The sequence below is a fragment of the Primulina huaijiensis genome, chromosome 13 (assembly GCF_012295235.1).
Source record: "Primulina huaijiensis isolate GDHJ02 chromosome 13, ASM1229523v2, whole genome shotgun sequence".
Lineage (NCBI taxonomy): Eukaryota > Viridiplantae > Streptophyta > Magnoliopsida > Lamiales > Gesneriaceae > Primulina > Primulina huaijiensis.
In genome coordinates this window covers 9,018,780-9,030,021 of record NC_133318.1, presented here as the reverse complement: position 1 = coordinate 9,030,021, position 11,242 = coordinate 9,018,780, and the positions used below count along the sequence as shown (strand labels likewise).

The 11,242-nt window shown below is 39.1% G+C and overlaps 1 non-coding gene across 1 annotated transcript; it reads right to left on the bottom strand.

Annotated features, from left to right (window-relative positions):
* Positions 1–1,188: 1,188 nt before the first annotated feature.
* Positions 1,189–1,263, bottom strand: TRNAP-UGG (transfer RNA proline (anticodon UGG)). The gene has a single exon. It is a non-coding gene; the product is annotated as a tRNA-Pro (tRNA).
* Positions 1,264–11,242: the final 9,979 nt, after the last annotated feature.

The following is an 11,242-nucleotide window of genomic DNA, read 5'->3' as shown; positions in this document are numbered from 1 at the left end:
TGACATGTCGACTGGTATAGACCCGTTCACGACTGTAAATCAAGACAAGGAGATAACCTTTGTAATTTGGCCCATCCCCAATAAACACACAAAGACGGGAGCGAAGGTGGATGGAATTCAGAGGAGTGGATAAAATGGTATTCAGGAAGAAAGAAGAATGATTTAGAATAATAATACATGAGAGTTAGTGGAAAAACCTGCTCACAAAGATGCCATTGGGGTTAAATGGGTTTCAAAATCAAATGAAACCCTGATGGTTCTATCCAAAAATACAAAGCTAGATTGGTGGTGAAGGGGTACACACAGCAGTATTGAGTCGATGATAATGAGACCTTTGCACCAGTTTCAAGACAAGAAAGAGTTAGAGCTATCTTAGCATTGGCTGCTCAAAAAGGATGGAAGGTGTATCAACTTGATGTCAAATCAAATCTGCCTTCAACAATGGTCCTCTTCAAGAAGATAAAGCAACCCCCTGGATTCATTGTGAAAAGACAAGAAAAGAAAGTCCTCAAGCTGAAAAAGGCTCTTTCTTTATGGCCGCTCCAACAGCTTGGTACAGCAAGGTTTATTCTTATTTTATAAGTCAAGGTTTCAGGCGGAGCTGCAGTGAGCCAACATTGTATATGAAATGCCAATCCACATCTGAGATTCTCATTCTCGAACTCTATGTGGATGATCTTATTGTCACAGGCATAAAAACCTCTATTTCATCTTGAAAGATATGATGAGCAGCTTTCAGATTTTGGGTTGATGAATTACTTCCTAGGGATGGTAGCAGTGCTACCTCTGGCATTTTCATCTCTCAAGAGAAATATGCCAATAATCTGCTGAAGAAGTTCAACATGCAGAATTGCAAGGCTGGTCGTAGATCATGCTAACGCATTGGCCACACTAGCTTCCATGATTAGTATAAGGTATTAATATCCGGCCAATAGAGATCGAAGTGAAAGAGGATCCTGCATACTGTTTGGCAATCAAAGAAGGCCAACCTGTAGACAAAGAAGATGAAAAAAGAAAACGATAGTGGCTAGGAATAGGAAAGGAATAGACCATCGTCGGAAAATCTTCAAAAAGGGCTTGTGTGATCGGAATAACATAGTAAAGTAAGCGCGATTTTTCCATTTTCATTTCCAAGAAAGGTTGCACTGCACTAAGTTACTTACGTTTGAGGCTGACTCCGGCCCCACATCAAGGTGACAGGATTCGAACCTATGGCCCTCTGTACCCAAAACAGATGCGCTGACCAGACTGCGCTACACCTCGTCTCACCACCCCGGAGCATATAGATCCACCCGAATGATGAAGACTCAAACCAAACTTTCCCATCCTTTTGGGCAAAGGGATGCGAGAACCAATCCGAGTAATCAACCGCTTTTTTTAGAAAATCTGCCCCCAGCAAGACAAGGACGCCAAAAAGCCGTATAGTGGAGGAGCGCTCACATTTTTTTGACTCTTTCACTTGAATTTAAAAATCCGGCTTGCTCCCGGCTACGTGTCCTTTGGACCCTTCGCCCGCATAGAAGTGGATTCGAACCACTGACACAAGGATTTTCACTCATTTGCTCTAACCAACTGAGCTACCTGAACCACTTTCATGAAGTATGTTTTCTTCATCGAATAGCGCCCTACCTTACCACTTTACTAGTGATGGAAAAGCCTTTGACTAATAAGAATATATAGGCTTTTTCGCTTGTTCGTCAAGCTTTCGAGCAGCTCTTTCATCTGCCGCCTAATCCCCCAACATGCTCAAGAACCGAGAGACGTCCAGGGACTGGACGGCCGGAGGGAGCTTGCAACTAGAAAGAAGATAGGCTGGTTAAATAAAAACAAGGCGCAACGGGCTCTCTGCTCCTAGTCACTAAGGAGTGCTATTCAGGGGACTGGACTCCACCAAGAGGTTCTTTCTCTCATGTAATTTTGCTCGCCCCTTTCATTTCCGTGTCGGAGGCAATGGGATTCGAACCCATAATACAATCTTCTTGTATGTCGATTTAGCAAACCAATGCATTAAGCCACTCAGCCATACCTTCAAGTTGTTGATTGGAATGGGATTGGATGTGCTGGGTTTGGTTGGTTGCCCGAAGGGCTAACTGATCCGATCAACTGCCTAAGCCGTAGCGTGCGTACTCTTCTTCTATGAGCGAGACTCTATCTAGATCTACCACTAGTTGGGCGACGCCTTCTTTTCTATGAAAATCCCACCACTGAATGATGAACTCTTCAATTTTCGCCTACGACCCGAGAACAAACACGGTAAAGCCCTTACCAGCTAGAATGGAATTCATATCTCCTTCGTCTGGTTGAGAAGGGAGAAAGCCCGGAGAACCGGGCTTGCTTACAAAGCTAGCTTACTAAGGAATTTGTCGTTGATTGCACGAGTTAGCCAGCAAACCCCCTGGCTCATCTCTCTCTCTCTATAAAAAAAAGCCCTTCTCCTTTTCATAATAATAAGGTAAGCATCCAGCTCTCGATCCAGAGCTACTGCTTCAACGATCAACTGAGCTCAGGAAGTCAGGTTAAGACGTCGACTTATACAAGGGAGATTCAAAAAGATTCTTGTCTTTAGAAGTCAATCCCACTAAACTACACTTGTACGCTTGACATGAAAAGTAGAAGCAAGCAGAGCAAAAGTGCGCCCACTCTGCCTTTCTTTATCTTAGACTTCGTTCTTCAAGGAGACCCATGTGCATTTCCTCTGTTTTGTGCTCTTTAGCTCTTGATTCCGTTGTGCCTTTAGTTTAAGTATAGGTCGTCAATTCAATCTATCTTGATGGGATTTTTTGCTTCTTTTTAATAGTATAGAAGGGATTTTTCTAGTAGGTAGAAAAAAGAGGCTACATCAATAGCTTTAGCATCTTTTTTTTTAGTTGAAAATGTAACGCTCTGACCCGATTTTAATAAAATAGCAGCGGAAATTAAAATTTTCTTTGAAGGGACGAAGGATTTAAAATACATTACAATATATAAACAAGGGTTAATACATGATCAATCACATGAGGCAACAAAACCCAAAACATCATTTTTGTTATCCTGTCAAAATACTTGCAAAATAGTCTTCTTCCTTCCCTCTCTTATGCATATGACCCCGGCTCCAATCAACGTCCCGGCCCGTCACTCTTATCTGCATCACATGAATAACTGAAATGAGTATGAAACTCAGCAAGTGGAACTCTTACATAGCAATGTACATATACCATACTCTGTAAAACGTAACTTTGAAAACATTAAAATACCATCAACTCTGAAACACGAATATCATCGAATGAATAACAATAACGATGGTATTTCTTTTTTCTCTGTTGGATTGATATCTATATAGTATCTCTGTCTCTGTGCCTCTATCCCATCGATATGAATCGATAACTCTGAGGGATATAAGCCTGTGGTCGTTGATCAACTTATTGCATGCAATCTCTGACTATGTATCTATCAATCCAATAAAANAAACTTCACCATCAACATCTCAAAAATCATAAACCCATACCATAAACTTCATAAAGCTAACACACTCTAAATACCCAAGACTTCTCCCAACACCATAAACCAAGAAATAATCAAAGCCACAAGCTTACCTTAGCTCCTTGAACCCAAAATGAACTTGATCTCACTTCAAAATTCCAACAAGAAGCTTGAATCAAAGGAACAATTGAAGGAAATAAGAACCCTAGCTCTTTCTTGGAGTGAAGAATCGAGAAGTGAGGAGAGAAATGAGGGAAAAGTGAACCAACTCATGTATTTAAGCACTTAAATCCAAAAACACGACTTTACTGTTCACGGACCGCGGGTGCGCTATCCCTTGCACCGCGGGTGCGCTATGCCTTCGGCATCTCATCCAAAAATCTGAAACAGTAGACCGCGGGTGCGCTATATTTTGGAGTGCGGGTGCACTCTGGTCACCGCGGGTGCACTGAACAATAGAGTGCGGGTGCACTCGGGTTACTCTGCGCACAGCTTCTTCAAAGATCGCCTCCGAAACGCCTCTTCCCTTCATAATTTGGAAAAATGGTAAACTACAAAGTTGTAGCTCTATGTCTTTTATGGAACCTCTCCAAATATCAGATCATTTGGAGGTCTGAGTAAAAAGTTATGCTAAATTCTTTAAATTTATTTATTTTATTCAGTAGTTTAAATGTTATCTTTTCAGTTAATTAAGTGAGGCCGGATTGGAATTGGAGTTTTGAGATAAAATTTAATATTAAGAAAACATTCCCAGAATTTATTTTAGCTAACTAGTAAGTTAATTTAAGTTAAAAGGAGGTTTAAGGAATTATGTAAGTAACTTAAGGTAAGTAAGAAATAAGTTCATTTAGGTTCCATAATTAAGGGGTTAATTCACTAAATTATTTAAAGGATAGGTAATGCTCTAAAGGTTTAAAATACACTAACTAAACAATATTTCCCCTCCATTTAATTGTTCAATTTTCGGCCACCCCTTAAATTCCTTGTATATTTCAATTATTTATTTTGATTGCATAAATTAATTATGTTGTGTATTTTGACATGTTTAAAATATACTTTTCTACATGGTTGAATTAAAATGTATTTTTAAAGGTTATTCAAGTTGCGATCGAGGAACGGAGACCGATGGCTGAAAAATAAAAAATGTTTTTATTAAATAATTGTTTTTAATTATTTAAAATATAGTTGATGTTTTTTCTTATTTTTGAAAATAAGGGGTTTCGAGGTGATTTTATACGTCGGGACGTAAATTTTATCGGTATGGATTTTTCATTAAAAATGCGAGCTTTTTGACAACCCGGCTAAAAAATTCAGAAATTTATTTAAACAAAAACCTTGTTGATATTTTATTAAATCCTAATTAAGTCTATTGGGCCTAAATTATGATTAATGAGCCTAAGCCTTATTAGTGACTAATTAAGTGTATTTAAAGTATTAAAACACCCCATAACCTACCACTACTACACGGCCACACACTTTCAATCCCACTCAAACTCCCCTCATCACACGATAGCACACACATGTTAACTTGGTAGAAAGTTTCGAAGGGAAGCATCAAAGCCATCGTCTCCTTGCTCCGTTCTTCATCGACAACGGTTTTTCGTGCGTACAAAACGCAAAGGCACGTCATAATTCTTCTTTTACTCATCTATCATGTAGAACCCGTAATTTAGACTACGTATAAGCCATGCATAATTCTAGTATTTAAATTAAAATGATTTTTATTGCATGAGTATTTAAATTCTCTTCTTTAAATTTATTTATTTTATTCAGTAGTTTAAATGTTATCTTTTCAGTTAATTAAGTGAGGCCGGATTGGAGTTGGAGTTTTGAGATAAAATTTAATATTAAGAAAACATTCCCAGAATTTATTTTAGCTAACTAGTAAGTTAATTTAAGTTAAAAGGAGGTTTAAGGAATTATGTAAGTAACTTGAGGTAAGTAGGAAATAAGTTCATTTAGGTTCCATAATTAAGGGGTTAATTCACTAAATTATTTAAAGGATAGGTAAGGCTCTAAAGGTTTAAAATACACTAACTAAACAATATTTCCCCTCCATTTAATTGTTCAATTTTCGACCAACCCTTAGATGATCAAACGATTGCTTGACAACTCACCACCTTTGACCCTTTCCTTGTTATTTATTAGTAGGATAATCCTTAGATTTTGATCACCATTTAATTAATAATCAACCTACATCTAGCCATGTTGAATCGGTCATTGGCACCCATCTATTTCTCCAAAAATCATTTTTGATATCAACCATTTCAAATTCAAAAGAGAGGTAGACTTGGTCTTGCCATCCCTCTTATATTGCAACCCCTTCCCCTCACTCTCCTAACCATCATTCCTCTCCCCCATCACCAAAATTTTGAGAGCTATTCAGTGTAAAAACGCGAGCCTCATAGCAAGAAATAAGAGAGAAAACCGAGAAAGAAAACAAGGTAGCAAAGCACTCCGACTCCTCCGCGCCGCGTCGTTGCGTTTCGTTCTTTTTCTTTTCAAAGCGAAACAAGGCATGTTTATATTTTTCCTTGCTCTTCAATCAAGTCATATTAACATTTTTAAACATTATATGATCATCATTTCCATGGCATAACCGAAATATATCAAGAACTTTGAAAATAAAAGATGCAGATTTTCGGCCTTCCTTGTGCTCCTCACGGTTCACTTGTTTTTGGTGTTTCAGGTGGATGGCTCGTGTCCAGGCTCCCAAGGATGCTCCTAGGCATGTACTAGGACATGCTAGGAACACATTTGTCCATTGGTTCTAGCACCATACCCAGTGGAATCAAGAAATGACAGCAACTTCCCCATGAGTGTCATGTTGTGTTCGATTTTCTGTCATGTTGCTGTCAAGGGGAAGTGTCTGATCTTGGCTGCCCTAGGGGCCTATAGCCATGGTTAGAACACCTACCTAGCATGTCTAAGGCGTGAACAAGTCGCCCTTTTGAGGCTTGGTCCATGGTTGCATCGGTTTTTAAATCAAAACACAAGAACAGCCCCTTTCCCTTTCGGCCCTTCTCATTTTACAGCAAGTGTGTTTTGGGTATCGTGGAATGGTGTGGATCTTGGTTGGCCTATGGCCCTTAGCCATGGTTCACACCCAACCTATGGATGTCTAGATCATGCCACGGCCAACCAAATGGCCACTGTAATGGTCCATGACAGCAAGAACCACAGCAACATCCCACGTGCAGAATTAGTGCTCGGTTGGTATGCATTATTTGTTTCTGGTGTGATGCGAATTGTGGCTGGCCTAGAGCCCTTAGACATGGTTCAAATCATTCCCTAGGATGTTGGTAAGAGGTTCTGGTCGGTAGTTCAAGCCCCAATGGCCATTAGCCTCGCAAACAATGCAAGGAAACAAAAGCACAGCTGCTGTATTTTTGTGACAAAAACTTGCTGTGGCGGTTCAGTGGCTCGTTCGAGTTCTTGGTTGGCTTTTAGCCTATGGCCTTGGACTGGACAGTGCCTCTTCAAGTTGGGAAGGTCATGTTTTTGGCCGTTTGTGATTCGGATCATTTTAGAGGTCGTACGAGAATTTACGGTGCGATGTGCCAAATTGACTCTCGAAAGAGCGTTTCATGTTTTGGCCTCCATTCCTCAAAATTTCGGCTCTTACAATTTTAGGAGCATTATTTCTTAATTTTAAGTGTATTTTAATCATGACTAAATGATGGTTCGGTGTTGGTTTGGGTTGGCACGGAGTCATGATTAAATACGAAGTCGTTGGGCGTAATTGTCTCGTTTTTGGATTCAATTACGAAGTTTGGTCAAGAAAATCATTTGCATATTTTTCATGTTAAATTTAAGCCGCAGTGAGCCTGGGAGCGATCCAACCCAATCAATAAAATTATTCAGGATATTTAATTATGTTATTTAATTATATTAAGTGCAAAATATTCAGTTTGATATTTATACGATATTGCTTGTGGTCACTTTACTATCATGGGATTATTACTTCACCCGGTCGCCAGTTACCGGTAAGTTAAGTTTGTACCACCCAGTATATTGTGGCATTAGTCTGATCAGAAAATTATTATTTCACCCGGTCATCAGTTACCGGACCTGGTCGTCAGTTACCGGTCAGTTCAGGGACCACTTGCGTAGACCATAATCTCACCAGAAAACTATTACATGCTATTTCATTACAGGGCTCCAAGGAGCAAACATTTTCACTATGATTTTTAGTTCAGTTATGCACATATTATAATTAATCATGACACGATATTTTGCATTATGCCTCATGACACGATATTTTAACTTGCATGCGATTTTATTATTTATTTACTTGTTATTTACGATATATGCATGCAGAGTCTTTAGACTCACTAGACTTGATTGTTGTAGGTGCTGATGATGTCGGGGCCGAGGGCGGAGACCAGTGAGCTAGCTTGGGTCGGCAGTAGTGGAACCCGAGGACCTCATTTACAGCACTTGCCGTTTTTATGCTCAAAAATTTTTATCAGTTGTGGGATTACTTTACTTGTTATTTTGTGAGCAATAATTTCTTCCGCTGCTATTTTTAAACATTAAACCTGATTCATCAGTTTATTTCGTAAATGAGGCATTTTAATTATTTTAAAAAGAAAATTTTTAATTTTCCGCAAATTTTCAAACACGAAATTTTCGGACCATTATACATCACACCATAGTATTTTATTTAATTGAATTTTGCGTGAAAAAAACAAGTGACTTTTTATTTATTTTCGTTTTTACATGAACATGGATTTTTAAAGCTTGGGTAGTTTCAAAATCATGTTTGAATGATGGAAAAGGGACTGCCATGAATTAGGACATGAATTAGTATGTATTTCCACACGTTTAAAGGTACATAAACGTTAAGCTGGAACCAACTTTCTGTTTTGATCATGGGGGCTCGGGTTCTAGGGAGACTTGATGCATGGCCTAGCTTGGGTCACAGCTGGGTCTTGGTTAGGGGCTGGGAAGGAGTCCTAGCCATGCTAGGACTCGAATACCAGGGGCTGGGAGGATCTTGCTAACAAGGACTCCACCCGAGAGGAAGCAAAGGGCTGCGCAGATTTTAGAAACTTGTGCAGGGAGGAGGGGCTTGGCCAGGGGGCTGGGGATGGGCTAGGTTAGGTCCTTAGGGTCCTAGAAGGGTGGTAGAGGGGTTGGTTCAGGGCCTGGTTTGGTTGGCTAGGTCCTAGCAACTGAAACGTAGGGTCCATGGTAGGTGGGTGTCTCGGCCATATTACACTTCTGCTGGTGGAGCTTCGGTTTTGGAGCTTGGGGTTGGTCTGAGTTTGGTTTTGGCGTGGTCCAGAGTGGTTAGGGTCAGGTTGGGTCGAGGGTTAACCAGCTGGAGGTGTGCTAGTTGGCTAGGAGTCTTGGCGAAGGTTAGGAGACACACACACACATGTGCAGAATTTTGGGACAAGTTCCAGGAGGTTTTTGAGCGGGCCAAGGCTGGTTTTTCGGGCTGTGCTTGGTCACTGGGGTCCCTAGGTGGGTTGGCTAGGTTTTAGTTCAAGGTGGCTCAGGCGTGGCTCGAGTAAATCGGGAGATGGCTCGGTGTGTTCGTCTAGGGGTCAAAAACAAAAATTAAAAGGCTAAAATTAGAACCATGGGTCCACGGGTGTGGCTCATGACTTGGAAGGGTAGAATAAATATTAAAAATGCTTTGTTTAAAATTTGGGATCAAAATAACGAGTTTTGGATTTATCCGAGATTTAATCGCCGCACGAATCGCTATTTAACGAATTAATTGAAACTCCTAGTTTTAAGCTTTATAAAATTATGAAAAATTAGGTTTAAGCTTAAATAATTATTATAAGTCTAATTTTTTAATTTGGGAATTTTATATTAAGTTTTGGTTTAATTCGGGATTAAAACGCATTAATATGTCATATTTAAAGATTAATTTAAAGTTGTCGAATTAAGCTAAATAAAAATACGAGAAAATTCATGTAAGCTTAAATAATTATTTGGGACATTTTAGCGTCAAAGAAATTAAGAAAACGTCAAAAATGCAAAAATATACGTCCAGGGATAAAACGATCTTTTTACACCTAAAAATTAGAAAGCGTCATGGCAGTGCCCTGAATGCTGTTTTATGTGCTGATATGATTATTTTCTATAGTTATGGATGTTTATGGGATTTTATATGTTAAAATGATATTTTAAATGTTTAGGGAAATTTATATGTTTATGATTTAATATGTCAAAATGTTATTTTAAATGTTTTGAGGTTAAAATGATTATTTTTAAATGTTTATGAAATGTTCATGATTAAATTATGATTTTTAAAAGTCCATTGTTTTTATGATTTAAGGTTGATATTTAAAAGACATGTTGCATGCTTAGTTTCAAAAATAAAAATGATATGTGATGCATGATTTTTATAAAGTGATGGAAATATAAAACGTTGAAGGAAGTGAAGTAATTGTGACTATAATGATGTTATGTGGTGATATCGTGAGGGTTATGGTCCCAGTGAGAGCCCGACGATCGTATTTCCCGTGACACCATTGAGGATTTGAGGCCATGATGTTTGAGGTAAGAATGGGAATATCGTGAGGGGAGAAGGCCCCAGAGGGAGCCCATTTATGGGAAAAATGTAATATCCAAGCCTGGTGATCGGTACGGTTTAAGATTTCGTATGTTTATTGACTCCTTGGTTAAGTTTAAGTATAGTTTTGATGTTAAGAGTTAAGATTTATGATTTATAGTATTGTGGTTATAGATGATGCGTGGTGATACTGTAGTGTTGTTGCGATTAAATTCATGATAATTTGTATGTTGAGCCAATTGGTATGAGGGCAATTGGAGTGGTTAGATAAGACATAGAGGTGTAACTTTCATGTTTTGAGTTTTGTTCAAACCATTGTGGAAGGTAAGCCAAAAGTGCCCCGAAGTGCGTCGTGTGTTTCGACGTTCCTCCAGTGACACATGTTGGGAGATTTAGCATAACGTTTTATTCAGACCTCTAAATGATCTGATATTTGGCGAGGTTCAAGAAAAGACATAGAGCTACAACTTTGTAGTTTACCATTTTTCCAAATTATGAAGGGAAGAGGCGTTTCGGAGGCGATCTTTGGAGAAGCTGTGCGCAGAGTAACCAGAGTGCACCCGCACTCCAAAAGTTAGTGCACCCGCGGTGAACAGAGTGCACCCGCGCTCCAAAATATAGCGCACCCACGGTCTACTGTTTCAGATTTTTGGATGAGATGCCGAAGGCATAGCGCACCCGCGGTGCAAGGGCTAGCGCACCCGCGGTCTATGAACAGTAAAAACGTGTTTTCGAGATTTAAGTGATATAATAGAAGAGTTGGTTCACTTTTCCCTCATTTCTCTCCTCACTTCTCGATTCTTCACTCCAAGGAAGAGCTAGGGTTCTTATTTCCTTCAATTGTTCCTTTGATTCAAGCTTCTTGTTGGAATTTTGAAGTGAGATCAAGTTCATTTTGGGTTCAAGGAGCTAAGGTAAGCTTATGGTTTAGTTATTGTTGGATTTTGATGTTGGGGGAAATTATGGAGATTGTGATTGTGTTGGTTTTATGGATTCTATGGTATGGTTGTTGGATTATTGAGTTGTTGATGGTTCTATTCATGGTTTATTGTTGTAGGTTTTGTACCAAGAGTTTAGAACCAAGTGTTGCAAGTGTTGTAAGTGGAATTTCATTTCTTGTGCTCACATGATAATATATGTATTGTGTTTCAATGGTTTTAAAGTGTTATTCCCTTCCATTTGATTCATGCTATGTATTAATACACCTTGTTGTATATTAGAGGCATTTTATGTCTCAACCATGTCAAA